Source organism: Helianthus annuus, chromosome 17 (genome assembly GCF_002127325.2).
Source record: "Helianthus annuus cultivar XRQ/B chromosome 17, HanXRQr2.0-SUNRISE, whole genome shotgun sequence".
Classification (NCBI taxonomy): domain Eukaryota; kingdom Viridiplantae; phylum Streptophyta; class Magnoliopsida; order Asterales; family Asteraceae; genus Helianthus; species Helianthus annuus.
Window position 1 is genome coordinate 190,295,882 of NC_035449.2, and position 6,000 is coordinate 190,301,881.

A 6,000-nucleotide genomic window follows, 5' to 3' on the forward strand; every position below is an offset into this window, starting at 1 on the left:
AACAATAGTAACCATAGAAATGATGCTTAGTCTTCGTGATAAGTACAGATAAGTAAGTTTGAGAAGGGTGATTTTGGTTGTAATAATAAGTCTTTGAATGAATATAGTATGCGTATGATAATATACCTAAGAGCTTAAAGGTAATCAGAAGTAATGATAGTAATGGAATGTTTAGGATGGCTCATAGTGAACAAAATGATAGATAGCATATGATGTATGAGTAGTATAAAATAAATCGATTTATTTCGATTAGCAAATATATGAATGTAATATGCTTATATAGGAAGTTAGAAACAAGCCGCAGACTTAGGTTTGTACGATTAATAATGGTATACAATTGGAATAAATTCGACGAATGAAACGCTAGTGATGATATGTGCTAAGAGCTAGTATTATAAAGTAAAAGACACTAAAAAGAGCTCTGGAGCATAATCTAACATAAGTATTGTGGACGAACAACTTGAAAGGGGTAAGAGTAGAATTGGTTTGGTTTGAATGAGAAAGGTTTCGGGGACGAAACCTCATTTAAGGGGGGTAGACTTGTAACACCCCAAAATCAAATTATTAATTTGCTAGTTTGTTATCATGTTTAACAAAATGAGGTATAATAACAAGGTTAGTAAACCTAGTTAAATGCCTAGCAAATTAAGTAAAGGAATGAAACTTGTGGCAACTATGATGGGTGATAAACTTGAGGGACTAGGATTGCCAAATTTGAAAATGAATTTATTTAAAACAAAAATCTCACACACATAAGGTGTGTGTGTGCGTGAGAACGATCAGGAGCAAGGGGAAACCCTTCTCCTTCAACTACTTACAAGAACTCAAGAATTGAACCTGATTTTGGGGAGAAATCGGATGCATGAGCTTATATTCTTAATCATCTAGACAAGATGAACATGTGGTAAGTTGAAATTTGTGAATTGTTGATCTTACATGAAGTGGGTTATTGATTAATCCACGAATTGGTATGAAATTAAGCGTGATTATGTGTTAGAATCGCTATATAAAACGTGTATTATGTATGATTTCGGTTAATTTGATGATTTAAGAAGAAACCTACAATTTTGAATGAAGGTAGCGACATGGGTGTTCTACCCATGTCCAATCCTTGTTTGATGTATTTGTTACTAGCTTGAAATGGGTTTGGTGATGTTAGTTTAGGGTTAATTGTATGAATGGAATGTGATTTTGAACACTCTCTTGGTGATTGGGAATTTGGAAGTTAATGACTATGCTTGAACTAGTTGTAAACTATGCATAGTAGGTTGCACGCACACCAAGTGCTTGATAAAATGACTAGGTGAAGCTAGAAAGTGAAATTGTATGCAAGTTGTGAGTTTACATGTATAGAAAGTGATTGTGATAAAAGTAGTAGTTTACTAACTTGGAAAAATATGCTTTAGATGGTACTCGTATATGAATTCGGGTTGAAAGTATATGTCGGTCAAACTTATGCATTAGGAGCTTGTACATTGTGTTTGAACGGGTGAGGTTGCTATGCGGTCTACTAATCCTTTTATTACGGTTAAAAGTGAACATACACTAAATGTATATAGTGTATGACTTCACTAACAAAGGATGATATTAGGATTATGCTAAGTTGATTCTTATAAGATATGTTGTCGAATGTAGAGTTATGAAAGTATAAGTAAGTGAGCATTGATTATGTGTTATGTGTGATAGTGAATTTGGATTTCGAAGATATTAAATATTATGGTTGACAAATCATGTCGTATGCATGTTAGTAAAAGTCGATGTTGATAAGAATAGGTAAATATGTGTTAATTTGAATGAGCATGAATACTAACATGATTATGGCATGGCGACATGAAAGAATTGGAATCACACGAGCATGGGCCAAGCATGGAAGGCTAACGGGTCAAGATGAGGCAAGGAAGCGGTTACGAGCACGGATGCACAAGGTAAGTAATTTCCGTAATTACTTCTTAGTTGTTTATGTAAAGTTATGTGCAACTTAACTAAGTATGATAATTGAGGTCATATAGGAATGAATGGTATGATATCGATGAAGTGTTAAACGGATCTTAGCTTTGATCCGAGCAAGGTATGTGTGATTAAGAATTGTAGCTAAGTGATAGGATTGGTTACTTATGCAAGATAGTACTTTGTTGTTAAGGATGGGGCAAGGTTGACAAAAACGCCCTTGATGGGTATTTGGGGCAAACGACCTTAAAAGTCGTTTGGAAACGAGCTATTCGATTAGAGTAATATCTTTGTCAAGTATGAAAGCGAAGTATAGGGTTTTGTATGTCGTAGACCTTTTTATGCATAAATACCCATAATGGGTCAAAAAGGAGCTTTTGGGCGAAAATGGGTAAGAGGATGCAAGGCATCCGAGAGTTTTAATCTTTTATGATTTTCGTTAATAAAATGATTAAGTTCATATGAAATTGAGGTTATAAAAACAGATTATGTGGATAAATGCATGACGGGTCGAATAATTCGTAAATGAATAATAAGCCGACAACGTATAAGTCAAGAATTTCCTTAACCCGGATGTTGGATTTCAAGTTCACATGATAGAATGTTAATTTACAATCATGTAGGAAGAAACGGGAGGTTAAACGGGTAAACGGTTTAAAAGTTATGCGAGTTTTAGTGCGTTCGAACGACGAAAACAACACAGCAGGAAAACTGATTTTCTAGAGGCCGTAGCCTACGCCCTAATGGGCCGTCGCCTACGACCCCTGGAAAGTCAGTTTTTGCTGACGGGTTATTTTGCTGCCTACGGAGGTTTTTGGCTACGTGTAAATGCAAGGGCCGTCGCCTACGCCCCCTAGGGCCGTCGCCGACGCCCTCCCCATGTCCAAAAAGCTGAAAAATGTTATCTAAGTTGATTTATGGGTCGTGGTCTTCGGTAGGTTAACCGTGGACTAAGACGGGCCTCCCAAACATGATTTTGATTGTTCCTTTGATGATTATGGGTTATAAATCTAATTCTAAGACCCACGTAATTAATGTATGGTTATGTAAGAGGTATGCGAGAACTTGTACGTGTATGTATGGTTAGGTACATCTGTAGATGTGTATATATATGTATGTATGAAGGTGCGTCTGAGTGTATGTATGTACGTGAAGATGTAGGAAGGTATGTACGTAGGTAAATGTGTATGTATGTATTTAAGAATGTATATATGCATGATTTAGATACGTAGAGTTTTAACGTTACTAATTATGCGTTTGAGGTTGGTATGTGATGCAGGAACGAGTACATCGGATTCTTACGAAATTTAAACCGAACCCGGAATAAGAGGATGAGAAAGAATAATTGAATGAACTAATGTTAAATTGTCGAACGTTATTCAATCTTTAATTATATGAGATTAATGTTATATGATGTTGCCGTTGACTAATGGCTAAGTTGTATGTGATGCCCACAGGTGCTACACAGACTTCTTCTGCTGCTAAGGAAGTGAAGCGGACGTAGATCGAGTTAAGAGCAAGGATTGTATGGATAGATCGGTCACATAGTTGAAGTATATAACGTCTAGAAATCTAAATTTTAGTATGAATGTTGTGAATTCTTTTATAGAACGTTTAACATTTTTAGAATTTGGAACCTTCGTGAAAGAAATGTCGTTAATAAGGAAAGAAATTTTAAAGCTCTTTTTCCGCTGCGTCATTTTTAAGGTTAAACGTGTTAGGGTGTAACACCATGTTGATTAGTACCACCAATTATGGAATAATCGAAACCCTGATTAAGTGATTTTTAAGATATAGGTTTATAAAGCCTAACTCAATATTCTGAGAGTTCAGTATGGTTAATTAAGAAAGACGGTTCATTTTGCTTATGCATTGATTACCGCAACCCTATTTAGGCAACAATTAAGAATCGTCATCAGCTGCCCAGGTCGTCGATTTGTTCGACTAGCTGTAAGGATTAGCTATTCATTAAGATTAGTTTCAAGCAGTGGTTGGAATAACCATCTCACCTTAAAATAAGCTTTTCTATAATAGTTGTTATGTAAGTATCAAGGCTGCTCCTTTGGGGACCTTCTATAGATGGAATGATAAACATCTATTGTTAGAACAGAAGATTGGTAAGTCCAATTATCAGGATCTGAAAGTTGCCTTGGAAACAACGAATAAGATCTTACAAATCCATAATCGTCTTAAAGTTGCCAGTAATCGGCGGAAAATTTAAGGATTGATGAAAGTCGCAACCCTCTTAAGTCCTTAATAAGAAATAAGGTCCAATTGAAAGTATCGCCCTAAGAAGGGTGTGCTGAGATTTTTTTTTTTTGCAACGGGCTAGCTAAACTCTGGATATATGGGATCACTCGAGGAAATCGGATACACCAAAGCTCAATAGCTTATAAGCTAAAACCTATTTAAGGAGCTTGGTGGAGCTCGTAATGTGACCCACACTAGTGATTTAAGGAAATGTTTCACCAATAAGTCGAGACGCATTATCACATAATGATATCGCCCTAAGAAGGGTGTGCTGAGATTTTTTTTTTTTTTTTGCAACGGGCTAGCTAAACTCTGGATATATGGGATCACTCGAGGAAATCGAATACACCAAAGGTCAATAGCTTATAAGCTAAAACCTATTTAAGGAGCTTGGTGGAGCTCGTAATGTGACCCACACTAGTGATTTAAGGAAATGTTTCACCAATAAGTCGAGACGCATTATCACATAATGATATGCAGATTTATGGTTTGTTTAGAAGCCCGTATCGATTAGGGGTCGACAGGTTAAGAAGTTCCGAAGGAAAGTATGTACCTATTGTATAGGTCAACTAAGATGCCCTTAGAGGCCCAAATATGCTATGGAAGTTAAGTCCATGATACGTCAGAAACTACTTCCATTACTTTATCAAATCTCGAGGTCGAGATTTCTTTTAAGGGGGTGAGGATGTAACACCTCGTAAAAACACGTCCAATGATGTATTGACACGTGTAATAAACCCTAATAAAGTCAAACATTGAATTCAAGGGACTAATTTTTCAAAAAATCGAAAACTTTGATTATGAAAGGACTGGAAGTATTAACATACCTAAAATAAGTTTCTGAATAACCTCTCACGGTAATTGTATTCCCAAATGAGCCACTTGTTGATCAAGTGTAGCCGTTTGCGTAATTAATTGAAAGTTTGCGCAATGAAGGGTTACAAGCGTCAACATGTTAATTCTTACCTCTGAGTGACCTTTTAACAAACCGGGAGCTTCATGATATTTTATTATACTCATGGGAATGCCAATTATTGGCCGTCTAAGGTTTTTATGCCTTTAAGTGACATTACGCGCAACTTTGCAAGTTTAAGGGGTTAAAAGTGTCAATATGTTTAATTATACCTCTGAATGACCTTTATACGAATCTGAATCATGGTTATGTTTAATAATACTCCCAAGAATGCCTAATATGGATTAGATAAGGCTTCGGTGCTATCAAACGATGATATGTGCAAGTTTGCGCATTAGAGGGACTATTTGCGTCAAACTATAAAAGTATACCGATCGTATGAAATCGAGCCTTCTGGAATATGATCATAAGTTAAACATGCTCTAAATATACTTTATATAGCTTAGAAATAAGCTTTGAGGTGTTTGGTGTGCAAAAATAAACTTATTTGATCAACAGGGACTAAAAGCGTCAAAAAGTGCATAAGTTTGCGTTTTCGCGCATATCTTAGATTCTGAATATATCCGGACATCCAAAAATTTATGTAAGCATTAAAATATTTTATTTTATTGTTTAGCATGATAAAATTCCATTCGTCGCGTAATTTGGATCGTTTTTCGCGTCCGTTCGTGTTTCGTCGTAATTAGCCGAACAACGCAACCGTACGGCCAAACGAACCAACATCCGACATATTTTTGAGCATGTTTTATGTTCCCTATGTTTAGGCATCATTGTAGAGCCTTGAATATGTCTTAACGGGCCTTAAATGTTTCAGAAATGACATTTATCAAGTGCAGGGGCCAAAAGTGACAACAAACGAAAGTTGGTGAGCTGATCTGGTCCATGCGGAC